The 12137-nt window shown below is 41.5% G+C and overlaps 1 pseudogene; it reads left to right on the top strand.

Annotated features, from left to right (window-relative positions):
- Positions 1–4752: 4752 nt before the first annotated feature.
- On the top strand, positions 4753–5560 carry Ap2s1-ps1 (adaptor related protein complex 2 subunit sigma 1, pseudogene 1; annotated as a pseudogene).
- Positions 5561–12137: the final 6577 nt, after the last annotated feature.

The raw sequence follows: 12137 nt of genomic DNA, 5'->3' as shown, positions 1-12137 counted from the left end.
CGCTTACATGCTCTTCACTATTTAACAAAACATACAGCACACTGATGGACTGATGGGGTGTGTGTGTGTGTGTGTGTGTGTGTGTGTGTGTGTGTGTGGTGATGGATACATGGTACATGGCAGGACATGTAGAAAATTTAAATAAAAATGTTTTTTAAAAAGATTTATGTGTTATCTTCTGTTTGTATGTATACTATATATGTGTTTGGTGCCTGGTGAAGTCGAAAGAGAGTGTCCCAGATCAGATTCCCTGGAAAGAGAGTTACAGATGCTTCTGAACCATTGTATAGGTGGCTGGGAACTGAACCTGGGTCCTTGCAAGAACAAGTGCTCTTAGCCACCAAGTCCTCTCTCCAGAACCCATAAATGTGTTTCTTGTCAATGCGTGGTATTCAGGAAAAATAGTTTAGAGCAGAATAAAGAATTTTCAGAAGAAAATGCCAATATACTTGGAAAGGGTTTCATTGTGTTTGATTTAAGGGCTTAATTTTGGATTAGGGATGTAGCTCAGTGGACAGAGCCCTCATTTGGCTTACATGGGGTCCTGGATTGATTCCTAGCACTGAATAAAACTGATAACGATGGTTCATGCTTCTAATTCCAACTCTGAGGAGATGGAGACCGGAGAGTAAGTAGTTTAGGGTCATTTTCAGGTATACAATTCAAGGGCAGCCTGGGCTACATGAGACCCTGTCAAAAATCAATTGCGGGACTGGAGAGGTAACTTAGTGGTTGATTTAGAGTAGGTGGTGCTCTAGCAGAGGACCAGGTTTGGTTCCCAACACCCCCACATGGTGATTCACAACCATTCTTAACTCTGTTCAGGTGTCCAACTCTTCTGTCTCACGGAGGTGCAGGCAGACATGGTGCGAGTGCAAAAAATGGAGGGAAGACACACAAGGCTTAAAACAAAGTATTTTGTTTTTCCAATGATGGTGGAGCAAGGAGGCAGAGGCCAGGTAGGACTATACAGAGCCTATCACAAAAATTTCCAACAAAACCCAACGGTTCCATAGACAAACACTGAGAAAAATAATAATAAATGAATAAAGTTTTACTTTCAATAATATTTTTGCTGGGTGTAGTGAGGACACTGACCTTTAATCAGCACTTGGGAGGCAGAGGCAGGTGGGTCTCAGAGTTTGAGTCCAGTTTGGTCTACAGACTGAATTTTAGAACAGTCAGAGCTACATAGAGAAACCCTGTCTCAAAAACCAAAAAAAAAAAAAAAAAAAAAAAAACAAAAACAAAAAAAAAAAAAACCAAAGTTTGCATGGCCTGTATATGTGTATGTATATGTGTGTGTGGATGTCAGAGGAGCCACTTCTCCCCTTCCACCATTACCTGGGTTCCAGGGGTTAAATTTAGGCAGTCGGGCTGGAGAGATGGCTCAGCAAGAGCACTGACTGCTCTTCCAGAGGTCCTGAGTTCAAATCCCAGTAACCACATGGTGGCTCACAACCATCTGTAATGAGATTGGATGCCCTCTTCTGGTGTGTCTGAAGACAGCCACAGTGTGTGTGTGTGTGTGTGTGTGTGTGTGTGTGTGTGTGTGTGTGTATTATATATAAAATAAATCTTTTTAAAAAATTTAGGCAGTCAGGATTACACTGTAAGCATGTTGTCACCAAGCCATTTTACCAGCCGGCAAATACTCCTTTTGGTTGTACTGGGGGTGAATTCTGGCTCCGGCCTCAAGTGAGCTAAGCATGTGCCATACTGATTAACACCTTAGTCACCACGTTTACTTCAAAATAAACAAGGAATAGAACATTGGAAAGAAAAACTAAGGTTAATGTATTTATTAAATATTTTAGGGCTGGAGAGATGACTCAGTGGTTAAGGGCACTGCCTGCTCTTCCAGAGGTCCTGTGTTCAATTCCCAGCAACCACATGGTGGCTCACAACCATCTGTAATGGGATCCGATGTCCTCTTCTGGTGTGTCTGAAGACAGCTACGGTGTACTCATATATATAAATAAATCTTTAAAAAATATTAAAACCATTTGAATGCTGGGTAAAAATGTCCTTTTTGTGTGGGGGTGGGGCAACATCAGAAAAGACAGCAAAAGCTAAAATTATAGGAATTTCTGGGTTAGAGAATTTATTTTTGGTATTTGGGAATTGTTTAGAAAACGACACCCCAACACATACACAGCAGAGGACTCCTGGATCTGGGTTCTGTCAGAGAAGATGCACCTACCCCTCAAGAGACTGAAGGCCCCAGGGAGTTTAGAGGTCTGGTGGGGTGGGTGGGGTAGGGACATTCTCGTGGAGACAGGGAGGGCAGGGATGAGGCATGGGATGTGGAACAGTTGGAGGGCAGACTGTGAGGGGAATAAAATCTGTGTAAAGAGAAAAAAAAAGTGACAGGCATTTGTTAGTCTAGTCTAGAATTTTGCTTATTAAACATTGAAACCCTTTCAAAGGATGCAGATCTTGAACCACCAGTAAGGTGACTTCACAGGTAAAGATGTTTACCACCAAGCCTGATAACCTAAGTTCAATCCCTGGGACCTACGTAGCAGAAGAAGAGAACTGATTCCTGAAGGTTGTCCTCTGTGACACTGGTCTCCCCCATCCAAGAATGCTATGGTGTATGTTCACACACATGCATATGATAAATTTAAAAAGCTTTAAAATTTCTAATCCTGGTTCTTATAATACTCTCCCATCTAAACCTGACTTGGAGGAAATGTTAATTTTTTTGTTACTTCTCTGCTGCCTCCAAATGGTCTTGTCTTAGTGGGCAGGGAAAGGGCAGATAAGTAGAACAGGTCCATAGGAATGCAGGTGTGGTTAGTGCAAAGCTTAGTTCAGTGCTTAAGAGCACTGACTGCTCTTCCAAAGGTCCTGAGTTCAATTCCCAGCAACCACATGGTGGCTCACAACCATCTGTAATGGGATCTGATGCCATCTTCTGGTGTGTCTGAAGACAGTGACAGTGTACTCATACACATAAAATAAATCTTAGTGCTCTGTGTAGTGATCTATACTGGTAACGCTAATACTAGCAGAGCTGAAGACAATTATATATGATGTGCTAATGTACTAGGTATCATGTGTAGCAAATAGATATGTTCTCTCCCTTCAGTTAGTAGACGGTTTGTATACTTCAATGTGAGCTGGTGTGATCAGTGAAGTTTCCCATGGGCACCAGACAGACACAACCCAAGCTTTAAAGTCTAGAAAACAAGAGATGGCAGGCAAGCTGAGACTGAAAATGAGTAGTTAATACTCCTATCTTTGTCCCTAACTGATTGCTGACAAGCAGACTTTGCTTCTCTGTTTTCCCAAGTATACTTAGCACTTCGCTTTTTTTTTTTTAAGATTTATTTATTTATTGTATATAAGTACACTGTAGCTGTCCCCAGACACACCAGAAGAGGGCATTGGATTTCTTCACAGATGGTTGTGAGCCACCATGTGGTTGCTGGGAACTGAACCCATGACCTCTGGAAGAGCAGTCGGGTGCTCCTAACTTTTGAGCCATCTCTCCAGCCCCATTGCTTTTTTTAATTGCCATTGCTTTGCTTATGCTGGGAAAGTCATGTCTGCAAAGGATAACCGTTCATTGGTCTTCCCTTTGGAAATTACTGCCTTTGATATAATAATAAATGGGCTATCTGCATATTTTGTAGGCCTTTTCTATTTCTTGTCTACCAGGTATGTCCAGGTATAGCTGAGGGTAGCTACAAATGTGTCCCAACACAAAATAATAAAGCTACTGAAAACATGAATTTTTGGGTGTGTGAGGGGGGTATAAACTCAGTTTTCAAGTGTAATGCTGTACACAGTATCTGTGGTACAATGTCCAAAGGCTGGGTACATGGTAAACTACTTTGTTGTTTGGCCAAGCAATATTTGCCAGTACCGTTTTAAAATGCCCTGGGTTAGCAAGATAGTTCAGTGGGGAGAGGTGCTTATAGGCCTGGTATATTTAAGAATTTGGGCCATGGAGTACATCCTGGGTTTAGACTCCAGCACCCACATGTGACACACAGCCACTGTTAACCCAGTTCTAGAGGATTCAACCCTCTCTTATGGCCACGTGGACACTGTACTTAAGTAGTGCACAGAAATACATGCACGAAAAACACTCATACAAACATTTTTTACAAAGAAATTTCCGGGGCCACTGCCAAACCTGATCTGAGTTCAGTACTTGGTACTCACATGGTGGGAAGAGAGAACTGACTTCACAGTTCTAACCTCCCAAAATGCATGCGTGCAGTGTCACACTGGAACCCACCCAGCTCCTCTCTACAAATTATGAAACGATTTAATTTTTATATTAGGTATTAAGTATGTATGTTATATAATCTTAACTCTGAGGTCTTTTCAGTTATAACTTTGCAGGTGAAGGAATCACTTATTCCTAATTTTTAAAATGTCCTTTTACCTGTTATGTCACAATTGTCGAAAATTCAAACCTTTTAAAAACTGGAGAGACCTGGTGTTCAACTTCTACAAGGTTTACACGGTGATGAAATGTTCCTGGCAGGAGAAATCCGACAGACCAGCCAGACCAAGGTGCTGACCAACCTGCCTGCTCGTCCCCTGCCAGACTCAAGGCCCACCACAGCAACACCCCTCCCCCTCCACCGCGCTTGCCCAGAGGAAGAACCCAGCAGGGTCTAGGCCACCAGGAGGCCAGAACCCACTGCCTTTGGGCCCTCACAACTGCAAGCACAGACGGAGCCACCCAGTTACAGCAGGACTCTGGCCTCTGGGGTCCAGACAGGGGTCACCATGATCTGATTCATCCTCATCGAGACCCGGCAGGCAAGACGCGCCTGGCCAGTGGTACATGAAGTTTGATGACGAGAAATAGAGACTGACCGAGGAGGTGCATGCCGTGGTCATCGTCAGGGATGCCAAGCACACTAACTTTGCGGAGTTCCGGAACTTCCAGATCTACCGACGCTACGCTGGCCTCTACTTCTGCATCTGTGTGGACGTCAACGACAACAATCTGGTCTAACTTGGAACCATCCACAACTTCATAGAAGTGTTAAATGAATACTTCCATAATGTCTGTGAACTGGACCTGGTGTTCAACTTCTACAAGGTTTACACGGTGATGAAATGTTCCTGGCAGGAGAAATCCGACAGACCAGCCAGACCAAGGTGCTGACCAACCTGCCTGCTCGTCCCCTGCCAGACTCAAGGCCCACCACAGCAACACCCCTCCCCCTCCACCGCGCTTGCCCAGAGGAAGAACCCAGCAGGGTCTAGGCCACCAGGAGGCCAGAACCCACTGCCTTTGGGCCCTACATGGATGGTATAGGTGTCCGGAGTAACTGTGTCATTGTCGTGTGGTGATGTGAGTGTGCATGTGTGCAGCCTCCAATAAGCCTGTGGTCCTTCCTGGTAAAAACAAACAAACAAATAAACAAACAGAACCCAAAATAAAACTCGAGGGATGGCTCAGCGGTTAAGAGCACTGACTGCTCTTCCAGAGGTCCTGAATTCAATTCCCAGCAACCACATGGTGGCTCACAACCATCTGTAACGGTACCCAATGTCCTCTTCTGAGATGTCTGAAGATAGTGACAATGTATGAGCATACATAAAGAAAAATTAAAAAAAAAAAAAAAAACAGGGGTTGGGGATTTAGCTCAGCGATAGAGCGCTTGCCTAGCGAGCGCAAGGCCCTGGGTTCGGTCCCCAGCTCCGAAAAAAAAGAACCAAAAAAAAAAAAAACAAAAAAAAAACCATCTTTAGGTTATGGCGTATGCCACAGATGTGCCTGCCACATGTATCTCGTGCCCACTTATTTCCAGAGTTTACATAGATACAAAGCACATGTAAGCCTTTTACAAGGTTAAGTGCTTTAAGGCTCATCAAAGTTGTGGCCAAGTGTCAGAATGGCTTTCCTGGCTGGGATGTTTGGAAAGTGCTTGCCTCACACATGCAAGGCCTGGATTCAATCCCAGACAGTAAAAGGGGGGGTTCCCCCTACCTTTAACAAAACAACTTGAGTAATAATGTTGAGACAGATTACTGGTATTTATTTGCTTGTTGAAAGACATCTGATATTTTGTTATTACAAAGTAGCTTTGTGCATTTGTGTAGGATTTTATTTAAATATTTTCATTTCTCATGAATAAGTGCTCGGTAGGACAAATGTTGGGATATTTATATATCTGGCTTTTGTAGAGGCCAGAGGACAGCTTCGCTTCCTTAGGTCTCTCCTTCCACAGTGATTGAACCTAGTTTGTTAGGTTTGCCAACAGAGGACTTGACCAACTCAGAGCCACTGACTAGCTCTCTGTTGCTGTTCTTATAATTATTAGGGTTCATGTAATCCTGACTGTCCTGGAACATGGAAATTAGATCTGGCAGGCTTTGGTCTCAGAGATCCACCTATCCCTGCCCTCCTGAGTGCTAGGATTAAAAATGTCGAGAGTGTCAGCCATACCTTGCCCCTTATTAGCTTTTTTTTTTTTTTTCTTTTTCTTCTTTTTCTCTTTTTTCTTTTCTTTTCTTTTTTTTGGAGCTGGGGACCGAACCCAGGGCCTTGCGCTTGCTAGGCAAGTGCTCTACCACTGAGCTAAATCTCCAACCAGCCCCCCCCCCTTTTTTTTAAAGGAATTTATGGGTCCTGGAGAGGCGACTCCGCTGTTAAGAGGTATCGTGGTTACTATTTCAGATTACCTTGATTTAGTTCTCAGTGCCAACTTGGTTGTTCTCAACCATGTATAGCTCCAGTTTCAGGGGATCTGATGTGCACTGCTGGTATCTGCTGGCACTGCATGCATGTGGTATGTAAATGTAGAGTCAGAAACAGACATACCAGCTTGGTCTACAGAGCTACTTCTGGGACAACCAGGACTACAAAGAAAAATCCTGTCCCAACGGGGCTCCAAACGGGGTTGGGGATTTAGCTCAGTGGTAGAGCGCTTGCCTAGGAAGCACAAGGCCCTGGGTTCGGTCCCCAGCTCTGAAAAAAAAAGAACCAAAAAAAAAAAAAAAAAGGGGGTTGGGGATTTAGCTCAGTGATAGAGCGCTTGCCTAGCAAGCGCAAGGCCCTGGGTTCGGTCCCCAGCTCCGGAAAAAAAAAAAAAAAAAAAAAGAAAAGGCTCCAAACAAACAAGAAGCAAAACCAAAAAACCCCAAAACCGAAACCAAATGCTCAAGAATTATTTTCCAAAGTTGTTGCATTTTAAATTCCACTAGTGATATTTTAATGATCCAATTTCTCTTCCATATTGTCAAATACATTTTAAAATATATCTTCGAAGCTCTGGATTTCAGCTTCCATGTACAAATGGCATTACTGGGGGTTTTCTTTTCTTTTTTTTTTCTTTAAGATTTATTTATTATATATAAGTACACTGTCACTGTCTTCAGACACACCAGAAGAGGGCATCAGACCTCACTACAGATGGTTGTGAGCCACCATGTGGGTGCTTGGATTTGAACTCAGGACCTCTGGAAGAGCAGTCAGTGCTCTTAACTGCTGAGCCATTTCTCCAGCTCACTAGGGGTTTTCTTTAAATCAAAGGTAGAAAGGTTAGGTTTTGCCCGGTGTTATGGCGTATACTTTTAATCCCAGCACCCCTGAGGTGGAAGCAGTTAGATCTGAGTTCTAGGCCAGCCAGTAAACCCTTAAAAAAAAAACAAATCTCCCCCTCCCCAGTATTACACCTCCAGTGATAATAGACCCACTACTGTAGAAAAGGAAAGTTTTCTGAAGTTCCCCCCAACCCCACCAGACAAAGAACAGCATGGACTGCTAGGAGAGTGAGAGTTGGCCACTCCCAGGGATGAACCCCCTTGTTGGTTATTAAAAATGTTTTGGACTTAGCAGTTTGTATATTTGTGCATGTGTGTTTATGTGTGTGTTGATAACAGACTATCAATCTGATCGTAGAGGGGCATGAGAGGGTTTGGAGAGAGCACATTGAAGGAAGGGAAGAGAAGACAGGGAAGGTGGAGGTGAATTTCATCTTAATTAAAAATGTATTTTAAAAAAAGCCAGGCATGGTAGTGAATGTCTTTAGTACCAGCACTTGAGAGACAGAGGCAGGCTGATCTCTGCACGTTTGAGACTACCCCGGTCTATATAGTAAGTTCCAAGACAGCCAGGGCTATGCAGAGAGAGCCTATCTCAACCAAAACAAACAAAACCAACCAACCAAAAAGAAAAGTATTGAAACTTGTTTGGTCTAATCTTTAATGTTGGAATAAAAATTATTTACTCTATATTTGATGACTATTGCTACTCAGACTTCCAGGGGCTGGCTGAGGAAATGGCTCAGTTGGCTAAGTGTTTGCCATGTAAGAATCAGGATCTGATGGGGTTGGGGATTTAGCTCAGTGGTAGAGCGCTTGCCTAGGAAGCGCAAGGCCCTGGGTTCGGTCCCCAGCTCCGAAAGAAAGAACCAAAAAAAAAAAAAAAAAAAAAAAAATCAGGATCCGAGTAGTTGGAACAGCTGTAGCAAATCAGTGACTCCCAGATTTAGTGAAAGACCATTTTCTCAAGGGATAGACCAATTGAGGAAGATACTCAGTGTTGACCTCTGGCCTCCATATCCTCATACCACACACACCAAAACAACAAAACCAAGCCTTACAGGATCGTGTATAGACACCTTTCCCTAGGGGAGTTGGTGTCAGCATCAGGTAATAGATTTTAATCATTCCTTTTACTGCCTCCCTGGTTCTTCTCTAAGACACACCAATATATCTAAGTTGGTTACACAGTTTAGTAAAGTAGCAAGATTCTCACATTATCACACTGTTGATTCTTTTGAAAACCTTAAAAAAAAAAAAGATGCTGTGATTCTGCCTGAATGCACATGTGTGCCTGGTGTCTGTGGAAGTCAGAAGCGGTTGGAACTGGAATTATAGATGGTAGTGAATTACCATGTAGGTGCTGGAATTGAACCCAGGTGCTTGTTGAATTTGTGAGCAACAAAGTACTCACTCTTAACACTGAGCTATCTCAGCTCCTGATGTTTCTTGGTTAAAAAAAAAAAAAAAGTTTAAGGTTTTTCCTTGCCCTGAATTGTCTTGTCCTTTTTAGACCTGGTTATCAGGGGCTGCACAGATGGCTCAGGTCATCAGTGTGCAAGTGCATGTGACTCCAGCTACAGGGAATCCAATGTCCTCTACTGGCCTCTGTAGGAACACACACACACACACACACACACACACACACACACACACACACACACACACACGGCACGTATTTTACCCACATACACATACGTAGGGATCCAAAACACATCTTCCTGTGCCCCTTTTAGAGAGCATTCGGCTTTTGAACCTGTGCCTCTTTTTTGGGCAGGCCTTAAACATAATACTGCTGTAGCTTATGACATGACATTTCAGAAATGTGGACATCCAGTGGAAAGGAGCCCAAAGGTCTCTATATGTGGGGTGTATATAGATACCATGAAGGAAATAATCACTTCTATTAACCCTATATCAATCATTCTATTCTTTCATATATATTTTGTGGGGTTTTGTTGTTGTCCTTGTTTTGTTTTTCTGAGGCACGGTTTCTCTGTGTAACAGCCCCGGCTGTCCTGTACTCTCCCTGTAGACCAGGTTAGCCTCAAACTCAGAGATGTGCCTCCTTCTGTCTCCTGAGTGCACCACTACCACCTAGCTTTTGTTGTTTCTTTGAATTGGGGTGTCATGTAGCACAGGCTGGCTTCCAATTTATGAAGATCTCCACTCAGTCTCTGGAGTATTGGGACTAAAGGCATGCCCCACCACATCTGTACATATATAACAGTTAATTATTTGTACAAGGGTTGGGGATTTAGCTCAGTGGTAGAGCGCTTGCCTAGCAAGCACAAGGCCCTGGGTTCAGTCCCCAGCTCCGGAAAAAAAAAATAAAGAAAACAATTATTTGTACAAATGTAGGAGTAAATAACCTCAAAGGAGTTTAGATTTCCCAAGACCAGTTAGCTGGCTGGTATTCAAGAATAACTTCCATATTGGTTTGAATAGATACTGTTTCCTGAGCCACATTCTAGGCCTAAAGAATGGTAACATTTTATATATATATATATATGCATACACACATATATAAAAATATATATTACTATTATCTTTTGTATGTATTCATGTGGGCACATGTGCTGTAATTTAGATATGAAGGTAAGAAGACAATTTTGTAGAGTCTAATCTCACCTTCAACCTTTAAGTGGGTCCTGGGGGTCAAACACAGGCTGTGAGGCTTGCGTGGCAAGTGCTTTATACCTAGTACACTTCTTGGGATAGAAGAGTGAACCAAGTCCCTGAATGCTTGCTAAGCATCCCAGACTTCGGGCAACCAATGGTCTTTGCTTCTCTAAATCTCTTTTTTTTTTTTTTTTTGGTTCTTTCTTTTTTTTTTTTTTTGGTTCTTTTTTTTTCCGGAGCTGGGGACCGAACCCAGGGCCTTGCGCTTCCTAGGTAAGCGCTCTACCACTGAGCTAAATCCCTAGCCCCTGCTTCTCTAAATCTTAGAGAACTTTTAGGTAAAATATATGTTTGAGGAATGGAGAAACCAAGTGAGTACAGTGATATAAAAACTTGAGAGCTGTGGGCTTTCAAAATGGGAAAGGAAAACAAATTTACTTAAGACTGAAAATTTTAAAGAAGCTTAAAGGTGTGGACAACAATTACGATAGGTTGGTAAGATTTCTTTGATAGTAACTTTTATTAGTTGTACAAAGCTCATTCAGTCTATTGCTCATTTAGGATGACTGTTGACAAATATAGCACATGGGGCAATTTGAGCCACACTGAATTACACTCCAGAAGAAAAAAATGACATGCTAAATCAATGTATTTTAAAATTTCAGATAAAGATTTTCCACTGTAGGTACCAAATTACAGGTACTAGTTTTTGTTTTTGTTTTTACTAACTTTAAGACATTATAATGTTTAATGGTAAATATTACTAAGTACATTTTGATTTATAATATTTCAACAATGTTTTCTTACACTTATTTAGCCTGTTTATTGACATTCACGTAAAAGAGCACATAGTCCAAATGCAACTCAGAATGGTGACCTCTAAACCTTCTGTTAAACTACCGTAGTAATTTATACAATTACCATAGTAATTTACACAGTTAAGAACAAGACAAAGATCAGAGCAAGTGATGGCTTACTTGATTTTACTATAATTGAGACAGTAAGGTCAGAAAACTCAAATAAAGCAGAAAATACACATTTAAAAATAAACATTTTGTTTTTGCTTACAATTTTACTTTTTTTATGATTAATACAGGCAACATGGTTCTTAGTCTTAGTTTTACTTTTGTCTATAAAAATAAAATCTTTAATCATTCCTGTTATTTGTTTTTCCAATAAAGCAACTGTTACCATTTTAAATGGCAGTGAGTAACTGAATAAGAGTTAAAAAAATCAGTGGCACAAATTACATACACACAAGATGATGTAACCGATACAGTGTTAAGTAAGCAGTTAAGTACAGTACAGTACTAGCTGTATCTAAGAGGTAGAATTCTTACTCACAGTCTTACAGAAAAGACACAGTGGATTCCGCTTCATCACTGATGGTACCTATAGCCTGCTTCTCTTGTACTTAAAGTAGGGAAGACAGGATTTTTGGGCAATGATCTCATTGACCTCTGTTCTGCATCTATTGTAGGAGCTTGGCTTGGATAATGGGATATTTTCTTGGTCAGTTATTGATCATATAATAGTACTTATCTCACATTTTGAAAAGACTCTGAATAGGAAAGATTTCTAGTCTTCTCCCAAGGGCCGGAGAAGGAGAAAAATGTATCTCTGAACTATTCTGAGTATAAATTGTAAATGAAGTCAGTATTTCTCTGGGTATCATAATTTTGTGTGTGAGGTAGCAGGGTAGTGTGCAAGATCATTAATGTAAAAGAATTCCAGCAAAAAATATGTATGTATATATGGGTTCAACACCCAGATTTGACTGTTGACTATTTCTAATTGACAATACATTTATTATAACACTACAAATGAGTGTAACTTAGATTCTGTTTCATGATGAACTTAAATCACTAGTACTTGAATAAGACTGATAAAAACCAGAAAGGCAGAATGTTTTTGTATGTATTGGCTTTTATTTCTATATTAGGTGTTTATAATTTGGGGTTGTTCTAATCTTTCAACGTCAATAAGTGGCCAGA

Source organism: Rattus norvegicus, chromosome 14, assembly GCF_036323735.1.
Source record: "Rattus norvegicus strain BN/NHsdMcwi chromosome 14, GRCr8, whole genome shotgun sequence".
Taxonomy (NCBI): Eukaryota; Metazoa; Chordata; class Mammalia; order Rodentia; family Muridae; genus Rattus; species Rattus norvegicus.
This window is presented reverse-complemented; position numbering and strand designations above follow the sequence as displayed.